Source organism: Humulus lupulus, chromosome 7, assembly GCF_963169125.1.
Source record: "Humulus lupulus chromosome 7, drHumLupu1.1, whole genome shotgun sequence".
NCBI lineage: Eukaryota > Viridiplantae > Streptophyta > Magnoliopsida > Rosales > Cannabaceae > Humulus > Humulus lupulus.
The window spans coordinates 202863817-202884880 of NC_084799.1; positions in this window are offsets into that span (position 1 = coordinate 202863817).

Genomic DNA, 21064 nt, shown 5'->3' on the forward strand with positions numbered 1-21064 from the left:
TGAGGCTTGATAATTCCATAAAGCTTTTCCAATATCTGAGAGAGATCCCTTAGTGCTTGAGTTAGGGGGAAATAAGCTTTTGGACAAAGGTTTTAAACATTGTTCAAGTTGGTGATCCCCAATCCTCTTCACTTAGGTTGTGTAAGTGAGAGTTTGATTGTGTTTCTGTTCTTCTTTTTATTCTATTGCTTTTCTTCTTATTCTCTTGTTCTATTTACTTGTATATTTTGTTTAAGAGTTGTAATCTTTTCATTTGGTCTAAACACTTTATTTTACTTGTAATCTTTTGCTTAGAGTTGTATTCTCACTATTCTCTCCTTCATCATCATCTTCTTCCTTTCTTTAGTTTATTTGTATTTTCAGTTATAGAGTTGTAACCTTATTTAATCAATCTATATTTACTTGTAATATTATTGCATAGAGTTGTAATATTATAATCATTTCCATTGAGGCAAAACAATATTTTCCTAACAAACGTCCCATGATAATCGGGAACGGATAGCAGATTAAATGATATCCCTTAAATGTAGGGATTGTACAACAATAAACGTGTTCAGACGTAACTGATAATCCCAGATGATTCATCAAATCTTCGAGATCAGTAATTGGCATTGAGTTTGCCGAGACCATGAGTCATTCATGAGCTCGCTGCCCAGCTTCGCTTATGCTCGGAACAAGTATATGTAGACGATGTTGTCACATTTGAGCTTGTACTTCCCTCGCTTGAACCACCTCGCTCGAAGGAAATCAGTGAAAAATATATTCAAGTGTCATACCATGCTATTGCAAGCTCAGAGAATATTCGAGGCTACACATCCTCGAGGTTTTCGAGGTCGTTATTTACAACAAAGCGGTTTGACTGAAGGATCATATGACGATCGTGTATATTTTGAGCTTACACCTAACGAGCCTAGATTTTGGGGTCATAACTTCTCATGCTCGAAATCTAGGTGTAATATTTTGCCCCCTCAAAAGTATCAGTTCGAATCCTATGAGAAGGAAACTTTTGAACTGCCCTCCTTGGAAACTGTATCGTCTGAGGTACTCAAGAGTGGACACGCGTCTTCCAGGGGTTGCTCAATTAGATTACTTGAGTGCTTCTGTACCATGACCACGTCTATTCATCTGCCACCCTTTTTTCCGCCATTGCCACGCCTGTACCCGTTCGTCCGATCAGATATCAAACTCATCCAACGACCCAGATTGATTCGCCGTTTGACATTCTCTTGTGGCCTATAAATAGGTTTGTGCCCTCTTCTTCCTCATTTTTGTGTTTTAAACTTTCAGAGAGAAGAGAAAAACTATAGAAAACCCAGAAAAAATCTTGCTTTATTCTTATATGTCCTCTGAGCCAAAGAAACAAAAATCCATTAGCTTGTTCGAGACCGTGAGATTGTACTTGCAACCTCTCCTTCAGTCGTCTGTTTCTCTGTATCCACCGTCTACAGTGTGTAAGTATCTGTTCTTGACCTCATTTGTTCGTATATGTATTTTGTCTTTCCATGCATGTCTATGCATCTTGTTTCTTATGTGCCTATATTGGTGTTGCACCGGAATGCTTTAATTAACCCAATTTAGCTTTAAGTGTTTTCTTGATATTCTAGGTTCCAAACCCAAATTTTGAATAGATGATGTAAAAATGGTTCCTTTTTTACGCTTAGTTTCGGATAGTATTCCGTGTAGACCAAGAAATGGGGTATAGGATTAGGATTTTTAAATTGCGCATTTCCCAAAAATATCACTTTTTGAGTAACCACCAACATTTCCCTGGAAATCTAGGATTTTCAAAAATTAAATCCACCTTCCTCCCTTTTTCGTAGAATACACGCTCCAAAGCTAATCAGATCATTTTGATCGAGCTCGTTCCGTGATCTCAAGCATTCGAGCTTGGACCAACCGAATCTTTATTCTCAATTCCTTGTGTGCATGGCCCTCACCATTTTTTCTTTCTTGCTAGATGTCGCAGAATCTAGAAAAACGGTGGGGGCTGTTGCTCGCAATTCCATATTCGCAGAAAACTCCAAGCCCAGAGTTGCCATTTACCTGGAACCAGCAACTGATTTGCGAGCACGAGCTGAAACGTGAACAAGAGGAAACTCGAGCCCACCAGCGACGTCAGATTGTCGAAGTCATAGAGAAGAAAAGGAAAGTTCTCCGGGAGGCTCTTTACCCAAATCTGAACCCCGAGCTTAGACCTATTCCCCTTGACCCCAAACTTACAGTAACGGTAGCTTACCAACCAGGCGACTTAATGTTTTCACTGATGGGGGAACCTTCACACCAGCCATCTACCTCACAGCCTGCTACCATTCTAACCTTGCGAAGGAAGATTTTCAAGGCTGAGCATTATTGGAGCTCGGTCTCGTCGTTGATGCAGATCACCTACATCCTAGCTCACCATGGGTTAGGATTATCGGGTTCGTTAAGGTGCCGAGCTCCGACTCCCAACGAACGTAGCTGTTTTGCTCCAGGAGATGGCAATCCCGACAATAAGTTGAAACTCATGGCCTGGAGTCACGAGCACGTGAAGGCTAGGGAATTACTGCCTTTGAAATCCTATTTTAAGGATTTTCTGAATTTTGTTGGCCTCACGCCTTTCCAGCTCCAGACCAATTCATATAGGGTTTTGTCAGCCCTGAGGTCGCTCTACCACGAGCTGAAGTTGGAGGGCCCTTCACCAAAGGAGATTTTATATCTCTTTTGCCTAAAAAGCAATCTCTCCCGAGCTCGAGGAAGGGATGGCTTCTATTATATCTCGAGCTATCCCAAGGAGAGGAAAATCTTTGAGGATCTTCCCAACCATCCTCCCAACTTCAAGTTGGCCTTATTCTGGACGGATGGTTTGGCTCCTTCCAGGCATTATTCGTTCAGGCGAATCCGTAAGTATACGATCCATCTCTTTATTTTAGGCTCGATTTTCATTTGAGCTCAAAATATCTTATGGTGTATCCCATTCTTTCAGCCAACTACCACCGTCCTACTCCCTCGGACGAAATGAGGGAGCATAAGGAAGCTTTACTCCAACTTCCCTATAGCAGGTGCTCTATATCTTATCTTCTCCATGAAGATAGGCTTCGAGCCTGTGTTCTTTTGGAGGAGGGCCAATCAACAGATGATTGGTCTTACAAGAAATACAACAACTGGGAGTTTGTCCCTCTCCCTACTGGCAGTCTCCCCCCAAGGCGGAGTTCGAAGGCTCGATCCCCTATCCAACATCAAAGGAGTCCCGGCTCGGGGAACGATGCTAATGACGAAGCATCAAGCTCGAATGACGGAGGTAAGGTCATTATTAGCTCGGCTTTGTGGTCTCCTTCCCTTCTCAAACACAAACCCGACACCCTGGTTTTATGCCAAGATCATAGAGACCATTTTTATGTATGGTCTTGGGTGGATGAGAGGGTTCATAGATTTGATAGCTGGCTAGGGAAGTACGATACCATGTTGTACGCCCTAATTCTCCACGGGCTATTAGCGAGCTGAAGTATGGCATAATTATTTATCAGCCACGTGGATGATACGTACCCGGAGCTGCTGTTACCAGCTCCCACCTCTTTAACTCGAGGTAACCAAAGGCTTACTAAGGTTACTAAGGGATCAGGTCAGAAGTATGGACACCGCGGGCTAAGAAGACCTCCAGTTCGAGGTACGAGCTTGAGTTGGCAGTTGTGACCCCTTATAAAGTCAACCACGCAATATAAACGTGCATATATCAGACATCACGTGTATGATATATCCCTGAATTCTCGGACACGCAGCCTAAATGTGCGTGTTCAGGCACCCACGACTGGGTTGGGCCGTGCGGCCCATTATCCCCCTTACCTATTGATTAGACCACACTTCAATTGTCAGGTTTTAGGAATTAATCATGAATGTCACAGAAGTGACATGATGGGTAAGAAGGTCACGGGATGGCCCCCCTTGCCAACCCCCAGGTGCCCTCTCCTATAAATATGGAGACCCTGGGAGTTGCAAAGGGTTGGATTCTATTGTGTAAAGAAATACCCTGTAAAGAATACCAGAAAACTAGCAATAATATTGGCTGGTGGAGTAGAAGGATTTTAACCTTTGAATCACCTAAAAAAGTATTCGTATCACCATTTCATTTCAAGATCATTCATCTGTTATGGTTCATTACTTAGCACTAATCCCATTCTCTTATTCTATTAATTACCTGTTGGCGAAGAACCGCGTCAACAGTTTGGTGCTTTCATTGAGAGCTTGTTAGATTGGTGCTATCGCAAATACCCAACCATGGTGGTCACTCGCTCAAGACATGGTAACGAGGTGGACCAACATGATGGGCAGGAGGCCCATCATGCCGCCATCTCCGATGATCAGAACCCTGAGGTTCAACAGCGGCCGAGCAAGCAGCCAATAGGCCAAGATGACACTGGAAGTTCGGCACCCCGGCCACCTAATCCGAACCCAGATTTCTACACGGCAGTGGAGATGGAGAATGCACAACTGATGAGTCAGCTGACGACAGCTAACCAGCAGATTCGAGAGGTGTTGGCCCGACTACCCCCTCTTACAACCGACGCTAACGTCGGAAAGAGGCAAGGCGAGACTCATAAGTCCCGCCGGGGTAATCGGTCCAGGCCTAGCCGGTCGGTCAGACCCCCGGCATCAAACTCTACTCCCACATCGCACCACCAGGAGACCACTTTTGAGGAGCCACCTCGGGCCGAGCAACAGTATAGCCGATCAGTCCGGACCTCAATTCCCAGCTCACTTCCACCCTCGAGTGCGCCTAGGAGGGCTCGAGGGAATTCTCGAAGGAGATCCAGGGAGGACTCACAGCGACAGTCCGCCCCGGCCAACCGTCCGGCGCCTCGCTCAGACCGCCGAGCACAGGACCCGGCGGAGGGTAAAGCAGAGCGGCCCCTACCTAACCTAACCCGCCCTAACGGGACCAGGATTGCATCCCCGGTCAGGCATCCTCCTTCACCGATAAGATATCTGTCTCCTCCTCGGCCAGTCTGAGATATTCCAGCTTATGGGAGCAGTAGGAGAAATCCACCTTCCGCAGGGCCTTCCCATCGCAGCAGGGCGCCCAGAGAAGTCCTGAATCCTCCTCCCCAGAGGCGGGCTTCGAGCTTCTCAAATGGGAGCTATTGGACCGGAAGCCATCAAAGTGACCTTTCTGGCAGAGACCTGCGCCAACGCTTGAGCTCGGCGCAGAGTCCTCAAGACGCCCCGAGGGACGACCTCCGAGATCGTCTAAACTCCCAAAGAAGAGACCCGGTGGGAAACGGCAGCCGTGCTCGCCCAAGGGAAGACCTGTCCGAGGTACGCGACAGCGGGAATGTCCCGTATAACCTATCTCAAGATAGGAGGGAAAATAACCCGCTAAACGCGTACAATGGGTCTGGAGCTGTCGAACAGCCCCGGAACAACCAAGGAAATCAGGACAAAACCCTTGAGCGCCTGGCTCAGATGGAGGAGCTGATGAGGAAGCTCCTATCAGAAAAAGAAAAAGATGACTATGATTCAGGGGACGAACTCGAGCTCTTCGCCCCCAGCATAGCAGCAACGGCATATCCGCCCGGTTTCCGTATGCCGCACTTGTCCAAATTCAATGGAGACGGAGATCCGTCAGATCATCTGGGTATGTTCAACACCTTGATGATGGCCCACAACATCGGCCCCGAGCTGAGATGTAATGCCCTGGATAGCCAAGACCGTTGCACTGTGTACTTATAAAGGTGCAGGACTCGCTAATCAAGTCATTAATTTGAAAACGTGTCACTAAACATGTAAGACCTATGGTTAAAAAGGTTTTGGTCTCAAAAGACTCATTTAATATATTTAAACTGTAGTAAACAAGGGATCCCATACAAAACAAAGTTAAAATAAGTTTACAGACTTCCAAAAGTACATGAGTATTCACTAGCCATACTAAGGAAAAACAGACAGTCTTTAGGTTCCATGTCCTTGCCTAGACCTCAATCGTGGCAGCCGAGTACCTGGCTATGTACATTCCGCTCGCCGAGCTCTCCAATCAGGGCTGATCTAACTTGCCCTTTCCTTTACCTGCACCACGTAGCACCCGTGAGCCAAGGCCCAGCAAGAAAACATCATAGATAACTCAAGGTCACACGACTTTCGAGCTAATGACATCTCCCGAGGTCACACGGCTTTCGAGATCGTATGTGCGTCGAGCTCGGAACCCGTGATCCGAGGTCATCCCTGAGGATGGATGCGTCTCCGAAGCTACCTTCCGAGATCGTGAATACTTCAAGGTCACCATATTCGAGGTCGTCTCAGTCTTGCAGGCTCGATATTTAGTCTTGGAGCATACTCTAAACCTTACGAGTCCATTCGTTTGTGAATCCAACTTTCGAGGTTACATTTAACATAGCTCGAAATCTAGGTATAACATCTTGCCCCCTCAAAAGTATTTGTTCGAATCCTAAGAGAAGGAAACTTTTGAACTACTTTATTCGAGAACCGTACCGTCATACACTTTTGAAAATGGACACATGTTAGCTAGGTATTGCTCATTTTTGGTACTTGAGTACCTTAGAAACATGCCCACGATTATCCGTCTGCCACCTTTTCAGCGCCATCTTGTCATTGATCCCCATCCGTTGGATCTAGCAAGGATGTCATTCAACGCCCAAGATTAATCCCCCCTTTTCCATCTATACATACGAGACCCCACTCATCATCTTCTTTTTTATTTTCGTTCACCAGAAGCAAGAAAACGAAACCAGAGACCTTCCTATAAAGCTTATATCCCGTGCATGTTTTATCAGCCAAAGAAACAAAGAAACCCTAGTTTGTTCGAGTCCGTGAGTTCTTATTTGCAACCTCTCCTTCATTCAACGATCTCTCTGCAATCGCCATTATTGTGTAAGTATGCAATCTCTGTTTTCCATTTTGTCAGTTTTTGTTCATGCTGTTCTTGTTGTGTCTTTGTATGTACTTGTTTACATTCTTAGCATAATACGATAGGAGATTTCTATCTGATAGGCTCTTATGCTTTTTGGATTTCCAACACAGAATTTACATCACTGGTTCATACCTAGTTTTGATGTTTGAGCAAGATTCTTGTTTCCTGGGTTTTAAAATTTTAAGAGACGTTTCTTGTACACCAAGATTTCGGGTAAAAAACTTTGGCTTTGGCTAATGCACAAAACCCAAGGCTGCCTTTTCTGGTTAACCGCCACTCTTTTTTCCCTTGATTTTCGGGATTTTCAAAAAATTATCCACTCTCCTTCCTTTCTCGTGGAACGCACGTCCTGACTCTTTAATAAGGGTCTTAATATATAGCTTGTTTTGTTCCTAAACCCCGAGCTCGTATTTTCGAACTCGTAATTCTTGCATGCATGGCCCTCACCATTTTTTCTTTCTCGCTAGATGTCACAGAATCTGGAAAGACGGTGGGGGTCGTTGCTGGCAATCCCTTACGAGCCAAAAACCCCGAGCCCAGAATCCCTGTTCGCTCGGAATCAACGCCGGATTCGGGAGTACGAGCTTGCACGCGAGCAGGAGGATATTCGAGCTCATTACCGCCGCCAGATAGACGAGGTCATAGAGGGGAAGAGGAGAATTCTTCGGGAGGCCCTTTATCCGGAATCCAATTCAGGACCTAGGCCGATTCCCCTTGACCCTGCACTAAAGGTCACTGTCGCATACCATCCAGGAGAGCTCCAATTTTCACTAATGGGGGAACCTTCTTCCTCACAGCCGAGGAAAGAAATGTTTGAGGCCGAGCACTATTGGAGCTCGGTTACCTCGACTAGTCAGATAACTGACATCTTGGCCCTCCATGGCCTCAGCTTGTCAGGTTCTTTAAAGTGTCGGGCTCTGACCGACCACGAACGAAGCTGCTTCGCCCCTGGGGGCCGCGACGCCAAGGTGAAATACGCGGCATGGAGCCAGGAACATATGAGGGTGGGAGCACTATTTACCTTGAAGTCTTTTTTCAAGGACTTCACGGATTTCGTTGGGTTGGCTCCGTTCCAACTTAACACCAATTCTTACAGGGTGCTGTCTGCCCTGAGGTCGCTATACCACGAGCTGACGTGAGAGGGACCTTCGCCTCAAGAGATTTTATATCTCTTTTGTCTGAAAAGCAACCCCTCCCGAGCTCGGGGAGGAGATGGCTTTTATTATCTTTCGAGCTATCCCAAAAAGAAGAAGGTCTTTGAGGATCTTCCCAATCATCCGCCTGATTTCAAAAGGGCCTTCTTCTAGACAGACGGTCTGTCCCCGTCTCGGCACTACTCGGTCAGGCGGATTCGTAAGTATTCTCGTTATTTTTGTTTTTGTGCTCGAGACTTTAGCTCTTAGATCCGTACTTAGTTGAAATATGTTGTCTTTCAGCCAATTTTCAGCGTCCCACCCCTGACGAGACAATGAAGGGGCACAGAGAGACCCTGCTCCAACTCCCCCATGGCAGGAGGTCTCTCTTATACCTTTTACACGAGGACAGGCTCCGAAAATGCGGACTTTTGGGGGAGGGCTAGTCCACCTCTGACTGGTCCAATAAAAAGTATGAACACTGGGAGCAGGTGCCTTTGCCCACAGGCGCCCTCCCTCCGAGGAGAGAAGCAAGGCCGCCACTTCCAGTTCGCATAAGGAGTCCGCTGTCGGGGAATGAGGCTAATGACGAAGCCTCGAGCTCAGATTCGGATGAAGGTAAAGCCCTTCCTACCTCGAGAATGTGGTCCCCCACCTTACTAAAACATAAACCCAATAGGTTAGTCTCATGCCCACAGGATAGATACCACTTCTACATATGGAGTTGGGTAGACGACTGTGTCCATAGGTTTGATAGTGGGCTTGGAAAGTACGACACCATGTATACTACAGACGAGGTGTGGAACGGGATAGCTATTCAGTACGGGACCAACGATTATAGGGACCTTTCGAGGTTATCACCCACATATAGGGAAGGCACTCCCCCCGCCTCCTCTGAAGACGGGGGAATTTCATGGTCCCCAAGCTCTAGCTCGGGGGAGAGTTCCAGTTAGGTTTCCTCTATCATCACTTTATATGTCTATGTGATACTGAAACAATTTATATGCTTTTCTCTTTTACTGACTCACACTGTGTTGTGACTTGTGCAGGCAAGATGGATTCCGACCTTGACAACATCATCGAAAGTGGTGGCGCCAAGAGGAGCAAGCGTCCCAGAGCGGGGTCGCTGAAGATTGACCGGCCGGGCAAGGGCCCCAAGAGGTCCAAGAAAACCCCTCCTCCTGCTTCGCCGGTTTCAAGCTCCATCGCTGCGGCGACTTCCCAGGCCGGCGCTTCCACAGCGGCGCCGTCCTCGCAGGTCGTCGCCTCTGCAGTGGCGCCGACTTCGCTGGTCAGTCCCTCCACCATGGTTGAACCCCAACCTCCTGTGGTGGTTCAGTCATCCTTTGGTCCGCCTTCTAGAAAGCCTTCTGCTTCTCGAGCTCAGAAGCTATCAGTTTCCACCCACATGGATGCATATGTGGTTGTAGTGCACCAAAAATTTTTTTTTAGATTATTTAAATTTTGTGCTTTATTTGATTTAAATGTTAAGTGTGATGAATTGTTTTATTTAAGTGTTGTTATTTTATTTAATTGTTTATTTGATTTATTTGATGGTTTGTTATTTTATTTAATTGTTAGAAATGTTTTGGTTAATTAATTTAATAAGTGATTAAATGTGTAACATGTTATCTTACTATTAGTGTTACATTTTATTTAAGTGTGACAAATGAGGTATTTATGTGAGCTATGGTGGAATGCACTAAGGTGCATGATAGATAGTAATGCACCCTAGTAATTTAGTGTGTGCTAGTGCATGGTAGCATGGTGCACATGTGTAGATTTTTCTACACATTTTAGGTTTCCTTATTTTAGATTTAATGGAGTTATTTATTAAAAAAAAAAAGAATAAAAGAAAAGGGAAAGGAGGAGTGGGCGTGTGACCTAGTGGGAATGCAATATATCATTTAAAATGGTAAAAAGGATCAAAAAAAAATTGAAGACTATAATCATTTGGGGATAGGCTTGATCATGTTTTATTCCTTGTATCTTTTTGAAATAAAGAAAAATCAAGGAAAATAAAAGAGAAATGGAAACTTACCTTAATTTGTTTGGGAGACTTTATGAGAGGATTTGTCATAAAGGGACTAAGAAAGGAGAGAAGAGCCATTGCTCTTGTGTGTGTGTGTGGCTGCCGTGACCTAGAGAGAGAGAGAGAGAGAGAGAGGCGTGTAGAGAGAAAGAAAGGAAGAAGGAAGAAGAAAGTGAAGAGGAACCCCCTAGAGTATGTCTTCTTATTTTCTCTTTGTTTAATCTCTTTATTTGATAATATGATATTGATTTGTGTTATGCTTTGTGTGTGTTTGGATTCTTCTTTCTCCTCATGGTGGCTTTCCCATAAAACCCTAGGCTTGAACAAGGGTGTGGAGTTTGTGGTATTGATCTTTTGTGTTCTTGATTCTACAATCAAGAGAGGTAATGGTCTTTTCCTTAGCCTTATATTGTTTTTGGTGGTTGTATTTGAGGTTTTGCTAATGGTGTTAATGGTTGATTTTTGGGTAGGAATGATGTATAGGATTTGGATTTTGTGAGAGTATGACTTGTGTTTAAGGGTTGTGATGTTGATTTTGCTATGCATGAAAAATTGTAATAATCTATGAGCACATGTAAGGTGATTTCGGCCTAGGTACACCCAAGGGTGTTCTTGATTTGTTGTGTGATTTACCAAAATATTTGATCCATGTTTTAGGACCTTTGATATATGGGTAAGAGGACAAGTGGTAATCTTGATATTTTTGATCATGAAATGTTGTTAGATGCATGTTTTGTTTTGAATGATTAAATTGTGAGATGCATGAAAATAATGATAGAAATATGCTAGGTTAAAATAAGGCACATGTGAACATGGTATAAATTTACTATATGCTATTTTATTGAAAAGGTTTTGTTGGCTTTCATGGAATTGCAACAAATGATTTTAAAAGGATTCATGTGATTATGTTAGTGGAATCATGCATATTATAAGAGCATAATGAGATTATAGGCATGAATGATTTTATGTAATTTTTGAGACAAAAGTTGAGTTTTACAAAGAATTAAGCTTGCTGTTTTTTTCAAGATAATTGGGTAAAAGTTGATAAAAAATATGAGTTGCATGCATAAATAATGTTCTTGATGAATGTGTTAATTTTTATGAAATTAAAAGAGGATTTTAAGTCTCATATTATGATATTTTACTCAATTAATTTCCTACAGAATTTTTATTGAATTTTGAGAAAAAATGAGTTTATAAAATTGAATATGGTGATTTTAATGATAAAAAATGGTTGCTGGAATTTTGTAATAAAATGTGAAGAAAGTTTCACTAAAAATGGATTTGATTAATTTTTGGAATAAATTATTTTTCCTAAGTTATGGTAATATTGAAAATTGATATTTTAATGGTATGAATGCATATTTTGATAAATAATGATTTTCTTTATTTTGATTGAGAAAAATATTTAGACTCTATTTATTTATGATTTTTGAATAAAATAAATAGTGGCTGAAAGTTTGTTTTAAAAAGTTAACAATTGTTATTAAATTGTCACATATGGGTTTTTACCACTTAAAAACTAAGTCTTAAATAAATTAAATCAAAATATAATTTTTCCACACTTAAAATATATTTTTCACATCATTTTTGTAACACAATAATAAAATATATTTTTCTAAAGAAACATGTTAAAATAGGTATTTTAATTAAACCCAAGCTTGTTGGTTAATTCTTGGTAAATTAATATTTATTTAATGAAAATGTCACATATTTTATTTTGAGCTAAAATAAAATAAAGTTCTGAGAAATTTAATCAACTTAGAAATTTTAAAGAAAACATGTAATATGGCCATTGATTTTCAAACAATAGAAGCAAGAAATGTAGGGTTATCGTTTTTGAAAACGTCTTTATTACGCAACGTTCCCACGTATGCATGTTACATGCAAATCAACTTTTACGTCCAAAATCATGATTATTATTCAAATATGTAATTTTTATAAAGCAATCATGTTAGCAAAATGGGTAGAACGAGCATTATTCTTTTTGGCGATAATTGCATGTTTTAGTGTAACGGTTATCATGAGTGCATGGCCCATGCACACATGAGTTGTATGGAAGGGCAAAATAGTAATTTTATGAACCTAAGAAACGTTATTTTGATTATGATATAGGCTCGTTGAAAAGATTGTGAAATTCTTAGCTTGGACCTGAGGTAAGGAAGTTAGATAGATTTTATGTTTCTATGCTATGAATGGTAAGGCTGTTTTATGAATGAACTGTTATGCAATTATGAATGCCTTAATGTGATGATATGATTGAATGTGAAATGTGAATGGATGTTAGATACATCAAACAGAATACGATGTTAGATACATCAAACAGATTTCGATGTCAGATACATCGACCGAGTTACTAAGGACATTGAGACGTGACTCCTAGGGCGGACGCGCCGAGGTTATTCAAGGACCAGTGATCTCCTGTTTACCTCATAGGGTGACATGGACAACTAGCGTTCCATGCTCATCATGTATGCTGTATGTTGTGATATGATGATATGTCACATGTATGTTATGATATGTTGATATGTCACGTTTATGTTATGATATGATGATATGTCACATTTATGTTATGATATGCTGATATACTTATGTTATGATATGATGATATGTCACATTTATGTTATGATATGTTGATATGTCACATTTATGCTATGATATGTTGATATGTCACATTTATGTTATGATAAGATGAAATGTTACGATTATGTTATGATAGACCATGATGTTTTAGATGAATGTTAGTGTTTGGTTGTTTGTTGTTTTTCTTACTTGCTTACTTGCTTGTACTTCCTTACTGGGCTTTTAGCTCACCCCCTTACTTTCCTTCCAGGTAGCAAATAGGTTTTCTCTATGGCACGCGTGGTGACGTGGGGAGTTCTTCATCATGGGGTGTATGGCGTGGGGCAATCCTATGGACGATAAAACGATCAACGTAGAACGCCATTTTATTATGTTTTGTTTTAAGAGACTTTTTCCTAAAATTATCAGTGGGACTCTGTTATTTAAATTATTTGGTTTTCTTGAACTTTGCATAAAAACCTATGTTTTATTTTAAACTTATGGCGCCAACTTGCATGAATTTAAATAAGTCCCCTGAGACTTTAGAAATGGACGGTATTCTTTTATAAGCTATGTTGTACGAATGTTTTGTAAGTACTAGACTAGGGCGTTCCTTACAAGTCGACAATGCCGCTGGGTCCCATGGGTCTACGCTGGTCTCGGATGTTATGTCCCGGATCGGCCAGAACTTTGGCAGTCTCGAAGCTCCCCAATGGCAATGCTTGAACGATACCCAAGACTGCACTGTCCTCTATGAGAAGAGTATCGAGCTCGCTGCCGCGGTAAATGTCCTTCTACAATCCTTCTTCTTGGTTATAATCACACTGACTTGGGGCTAATGATTGTGACTTCTTTTGCCAGTCTCTTGCCTTTACTTCCCAGCTCAACTATAAGTTGAACAACGAGATCCACTTGAGCAAGTCTCATGCCCAGGAGGCGAAGGATCTCCACCTCAAAGCAAGCGATGAATTGAAGGCAGCCACTGCAAAGCTTGATGCAGGAGCTAAGGAACGTGAGGGCATGGCCTCCGAGCTCAGGAAGCTGAAAGCCAAGCTCGAGGAGCTTGAGAAGGAGAATGTCGAGCTCGCAGGTCTTAAGAAGGAAGTCACGCGGCTCCAGGAGGCCAAAAAGAAGCTTGAAGATGAGAAGGCCGCCACCTTTGACATCATGGAAGATGAAAAAGCTCGTCTCCTTGCTAAGTACAAAGAGAAGAAGGATCAGGCGGTTGACTCGGCCATGTACCGAATGTGGGCCAACAATGAAGATCTGGATACCAGCTTCTTAGGTCCTCATGAGGAGACACTTCCTGACAGGTGGAATGCTCGGCTCGAGAAGGAAGAGGCTGCTCAGGAGGCCGTTTCGGAGGGAGCTCAGGAGGATAGCCATGCTATTCGTCCTGAGGAGTCCGGTGCTACTGATGCTGAGAAGGCCAAGGAGACTCCTCTTTCTTAAATCTGATCTCGGGGAAACCATCTATTGGGGCTGCGTCCCCTTATTTTTGTGATTATTTTAATTTATGCCCACGGGGCTGATACAATTTCTTTAAATATTGACTTATATATGCTTTACATTTCTTGGCTCGAAATATTTTGCACACTTTATATGGATGAATCATTTATGTTTATTTATTCATACAAACATATTGTGGATTTAGGCTCGAAGCTCAATGCATTCATGCATAGTTTGTTCAAATTATCCGCTTCCGACCTCGTTATTTTTCAAAGTCGGATATTACTTTAACCATGAACCCGAAAGTACTTATATGGTATGTAATGTGAATGATTTGGTTATATCTTTTTTGCTTAGTCACTTTTCCTCATCCTCGGTCTTTGCTCCAAGGTTAAAAGTTCGAAACTATTTTTCTTTAAGACATTCCAGCCTCGATCTCGATTCATCTCGAAGTAGGTTTAGGTTCCTACTTATCGTCGATTAGTTTTTTGGCTAGTTTGTTCCAAACCTGTTAAGTTTGCACATTTGGTTAACTCCAAATGTTTCCTATTTTTGATAATTCGGTTATGTCCGAACTATCTAAGCTCGCGTATTTGGTTATATCCAAATACTTTATGTTTTTGATAATTCGGTTATGTCCAAACTATCTAAGCTCGCGTATCTGGTCATATCCAAATACTTTATGTTTTTGATAATTCGGTTATGTCCGAACTATCTAAGCTCGCGTATCTGGTCATATCCAAATACTTTATGTTTTTGATAATTCGGTTATATCTGAACTATCTGTAATGACCCACTACTCTAGACTATTTGGACCATTAATGAAACTATACATAAAACTTACATTTTTACGAAAATACCATAATTTTATTGAGTAACTTGTAAAATCAGAGTTACTTACAAATAAATAGAATACTAAGAAGGATTTTGGGATCCCATTGTCTTTAAAACAAAACATGATTTAAATGAAAAGAATTACATAAGAAAATGCAGAAAATACATATAAAACCATAAAAATTAAAATGAGACTACATCCTCGAATCGAATAACGTTCGGCCCCTTGACTCCATTCACCATCGATACACATCCTCTAAGCGTCACGAATCTTTCCGCCTCTAAAGCTTATTTCCTGCACATAAACAGAAAAGAATGAGCCTAATGCCCAGCAAGGAAAAATCTAACACATAGTCATACACATCAATTTCATAATAATGTAAAGACATATCATAACACATAATACACTTATTATAATGGCCATTATTACTTGGGGTCCCATAGACTAAACAAGCTTATGCCCATGAGATTAGTGGGGTCCTACCAGCTAAATAGGCATATGCCCACAATCTTTTTGGGGTCTTGTTAGTCAAATAAAGCATAAGCTCAAGCCTACAAACAAACACATTTATAACATATTCATAACATATCATAACATAACACATAAGATAACATAAATATAAACATATAGATTCTAGCCTATTTTCCTTACCAAAGTTACCGGGATATGATGGACTGAGTTGGGACTTTTGGAACACTCCTAGAACCATATGAGAAAGAGTGAGTCTTATGAAGAAGAAGAAATGAAAATGAATAGGAAGACTAAACCATTGAGAAATATGCTTACCACAACTTATGTGCTTAAGAACTTGGATTCCCTAACCAAAATAAGAATGAGGTTAGGGGGCTGAGTAGAAGGCTTTGAGAAAGAAAATAACATGAAACAAATGAAATAGAGTTTCGGGTTTACCTCAAAGACTTGCAAGACCAATCTAACCACAACCGAAATACTAAAGAACCTTACTTCCCAAAGTGTTTGCTAAGCTTATAGTGATCAAGCTTATAATCCCCAACCCAAGTGTTTACACTCTCACAATAACCTAGCAACTTGCAGCCTCTGAACTTAGCTTGATGAATGAATGAAAAATGCTTGGTGATAGGTCCTATTTATAGAGTTCTAGGAATAAAAATCTTCTTTTTGGCTTTGAATAAAAATAATAAATTTAATTGAAAATATTTGAATATCCTTCAGCTAAAGGCTTAGGAATTGTTCAAATTTTTCAGAGAGATTTAAGGATTCAAAGTTTGATTTTTAAAATAATAAAAAACAAATAGAATCCTAACTTCTAACTCCCTAAATCTCGTAACTCTAAACTCCTCTTCAGTAAAATCAATATATCTAGAGTTTTAGAACTCCGATTTGGACTCTCTTTATACCGTTAGAAAGCTCATTAAATTATCTAAAACTTTTAAGAAATACTATTTTTCGAAATTCCTAATATAACTGGGTCAAAAATAGGTCGGAAGTTACAGCATCCTAAAGTTACGAAAAATCTATTTAATTATCTAAATATCAACCTAATCCACAAATAAATAAAATTGTGATAAATGTCATGCTCCCATCAGATTTTGGTGAAGACTAAGTCTTATAATTCTCTTATTTTATCATTAAAATAATAATTTCTTAATAATCATACATATGATAAGTGTTACTATCTTGTTGGATCTATCTAAACCTTATAATATAATAAATATCACCATCAATATCAGTCATATTAATCAAACCTTAGGTTAAAATTAATATTCTTAAACTATAGGTTAAACTTAGAAAATCTACAAGTACTACTATGAGTGTCCAAATAATTCCCGGTCTGAACCAAAAATCCACAGTTACAAAGATAATACTAAACATACTATAATACTACTAAACAATTAGCTAAGTAAAGTTCTTGGACTCTACACTATCTAAACTCGCGTATCTGGTCATATCCAAATACTTTATGTATATATTTTTTTTTAAGCTGATGGTATATATACCAATGATGCCCCCTTAATATCCTATGAGTACGACCATAGGTTATTAAATTAAGGGAGATTGCAAAAATGAAAAATAAAAAGAGATAATATATTGATCGAAATAAATCTTTGTTTGATGGAATTCGAAAAGCGAACAAACTAATACAGATAGACACTCATGGTTATAGGCAACACTTTTCCTATACTACTGATAGTAAGGTCTAAGGTGTTCGTCATTCCATGCTCGTGGTACCATGCTCCCGTCCAATCTCGCAAGTTTGTACACACCGGGACGGATGATTGAGTCTATCTGGTACGGTCCTTCCCAATTCGGTCCAAGCACCCCAACTGCTGGATCTCGCGTTGCCAAGAATACGCGTCTCAACACCAGATCTCCCATTCTGAACTTTCGATCTCGAACCCTCTTGTTAAAATACCTGATAGTTCGTTGCTGGTAAGCAGCGTTTCTCAGCTGAGCCTCTTCTCTTTTTTCTTCAATCAAGTCTAAGGTTTCCTCAAGCTGAATGTGGTTTGAACTTTGATCGTAAATCTGAGTTCGGATCGTTGGAATTTCGACCTCGATGGGCAACATTGGCTCGCAGCCGTATGCTAGAGAGAATGGGGTATGCCCTGTGGAGGTTCTAGCTGTGGTCCTGTATCCCCAAAGGACTTGGGGCAATTCTTCAGGCCATCATCCCTTGGCTTCCTCCAACCTTTGCTTCAGAGAACTTTTGAGAGTTTTGTTTACGGCCTCGACCTGGCCATTCGCTTGAGGGTGGGCCACTGACGAAAAACTCTTTATTATGTCGTTCTTTTGACAAAAGTCGGTGAACAAGTTGCAATCGAACTGGGTTCCATTGTCGGATACGATCTTCCTTGGTACCCCATAGCGGCACACGATGCTTTTTACTACGAAATCAAGGATCTTTTCTGAAGTTATAGTCGCCAACGGTTCAGCCTCCGTCCACTTTGTGAAGTAATCCACGGCGACCACAGCATATTTTACTCCGCCCTTACCAGTCGGGAGAGAGCCTATGAGGTCGATGCCCCATACCGCGAAAGGCCATGGGGAAGTCAACATGGTCAGTTCGGATGGTGGTGCTCGGGGTATTGTGGCGAATCTCTGGCATTTGTCACACTTTTTCACGTATTCGAAAGAACCTGTTTTGATGGTTGGCCAGCAGTATCCTTGGCGTATGATCTTCTTGGACAGGCTATGCCCCCCGGTGTGATCTCCGCAGAACCCTTCATGAATTTCTTCAATGATTTTTTTAGCTTCGGGAGGGGTTACGCACCTAAGTAACGGCATGGAATATCCCCTTCTGTATAGCTTTCCGTCCAAAATGGTGAAACGGGGAAGTTGATACATCAACTTTCGAGCCTGGTTCCGATCTTTTGGAAGAACTCCATTTTCGAGATAATCAACTATCGGGGTCATCCAGGTCGGCTCTGTTTCGATCATACCCACATCCTCCTCGTCTGGCTCGTTAATGCTCGGTGCTGATAGGTGTTTTATGGGTACAACATTCAGCTCTTCATTTTCGGTGGATGTGGCGAGTCGAGCTAAGGCATCTGCATTTGAGTTCTGTTCTCGGGGAACCTGTTCGATTGCATAAAACTCGAAATACTCCAATGCGGATTTTGCCTTCTCCAGATAAGCTGCCATTCTTGTGCCACGGGCCTGGTATTCTCCTAGGATTTGATTAACCACGAGCTGGGAGTCACTGTAGCAATGTATAGCTTTAGCTTTAAGCTCCTTTGCTATACGAAGTCCCGCGAGTAGAGCCTCGTACTCGGCCTCATTATTCGATGCTTTAAAGCCAAATCTTAAGGCAGAATGGAATCTACTCCCTGCGGGGGTAACCAGAATGACCCCTGCCCCCGCTCCATTTTCATTTGATGAGCCATCGACGTAAAGTTTCCACAGCTCGTGGGTCGTGGTTATTACCTCGTCGTCGGCTATACCAGCACATTCCACTATGAAGTCCGCCAACGCCTGTGCCTTAATGGTCATTCTCGGGTGGTAGGTGATCTCGAACTGTCCGAGCTCAACAGCCCATTTAAGAAGTCGACCTGAAGCTTCTGGTTTAGACAGGACTTGCCTAAGCGGTTGATCAGTCAGTACATGGATGGGATGCGCCTGAAAATAAGGGCGGAGTTTACGAGATGAATGAATTAAACTGAGTGCGAGTTTCTCCATCAATGGGTATCTTGACTCTGCCCCCAGTAATCTTTTACTGATGTAGTAGACGGGTCTTTGCACCTTCTCGTCTTCTCGAATGAGCACAGCGCTTATCGCGTGTTCGGTGGTTGAAAGGTATAGGTACAGTATTTCTCCCGTTTTAGGTTTCGACAGGATGGGTGGTTCTGCAAGGTGCTTTTTGAGCTCCTGAAAAGCCAGCTCGCATTCCTCCGTCCATTCAAATTTCTTACCTCCTCTCAATAAGTTGAAAAATGGAAGGCCACGATCCGTAGATTTCGAGATGAATCTGCTTAGGGCTGCCATCCTGCCAGTCAACCTTTGGACATCTTTGTGCTTCCGAGGCGAAGGCATGTCGATCAGGGCCATGTTCTTGTCGGGATTAGCCTCAATTCCACGAGAGTTCACAATAAAGCCCAGAAACTTTCCTGAAGATACCCCAAAGTGCACTTCTGAGGATTTAGCTTCATGTTATACTTCCTGAGCACGCCGAAGCACTCTTCAAGGTCATCAACATGGTTCTTGTTAAGTTGAAACTTGACAAGCATGTCATCAACATAAACCTCCATGTTGTTCCCTATTTGTTCTGAAAACATCATGTTTACGAGCCGCTGGTATGTGGCTCCAGCATTCTTGAGCCCGAATGGCATGACATTATAGCAGTATAACCCTTTATCCGTTATAAAGCTCGTATGTTCTTGGTCGGGGGCGTGCATGGGAATCTGGTTATATCCATAATAGGCATCCATGAACGACATCAGGCCGTGTCCCGCCGTGGCATCCACGAGTTGGTCAATCCTCGGTAGCGGAAAACAGTCTTTTGGGCAAGCTTTGTTGAGATCTGAATAGTCAATACAAGTTCTCCACGTCCCATTGGGCTTTGGGACCAACACCGGATTGGCTACCCAGTCAGGGTAAAAGGCATCCCTAATGAATCTGTTTGCCTTTAACCTGTCGACCTCCTCCTTCAATGCTTTCTTTCTGTCTTCCTCCAGCTGTCTTCGCTTTTGCTGCTTCGGGGGGAAGCTTTTTTCTATGTTCAGTGCGTGGCTTACTACATTTGGGCTTATCCCCACCATGTCTGAGTGCGACCACGCGAAGACATCCTGGTTTTTCTTCAGAAAGCAAATTAATTGCTATTTTGCCTCATCTTGGAGGTGTTTTCCGACCTTCACCTTCTTCGAGGGATCAACTTCCTCGAGCTGAACTTCTTCGAGCTCCTCTAAAGGTTCGAGGTCAACTTTCTCCTCAATCCTTGGATCAATCTCTTCGTCAACCTCTAAGATCGTTCCGTCTTTGTTTTGTACGATGACGAGTGCTTACGCGCTCGTCTATTTCTTTCCTCTCAGGGAGATGCTGTAGCACTCCCTCCCTACTAACTGGTCTCCTTTCAATGTCCCGACTCCGCTAGGGGTTGGGAACTTAAGGGCCAGATGCCTTACTGATGAAACTGCCCCCAGCCCGGCCAGGGCGGGTCTCCCGAGCAGCACATTGTAGGCAGATGGTAAGTCTACTACCACGAACTCCATTATCTTGGTTACCGAGACTGGATAATCTCCCAAGGTCACGGGGAGCTCGATGGATCCCATGCAGGCGGTTCCTTCTCCTGAAAAACCGTACAACGTAGTTGCACACGCTTTCAGGTCACGAAGGGAGAGTCCCATCTTCTCGAGGGTTGCTTTGTAAAATATGTTGACTGAGCTCCCATTATCTATGAGAACTCGGTGGACCCTCTTGTTGGCCAGCTGAAGAGTAATGACCAGCAGATCATGGTGAGGGAACTGGACATCGGAGGTGTCTTCCTCGGTGAAGGTTATTGGTTGTGTCTCAATCCTCTGACTTTTGGGAGCCCTAGGTTCGGGTTCATAAGGAGATCCATCCCCAGTCTTTAGTTCATTAACATATCTCTTTTGGGCGTTCCTGCCCACTCCTGCGAAATGAGGCCCTCCCGGGATGGTTATTACATCCTCTCCATCTATCGGCGGGGGCCTGTCTTCTTCCTG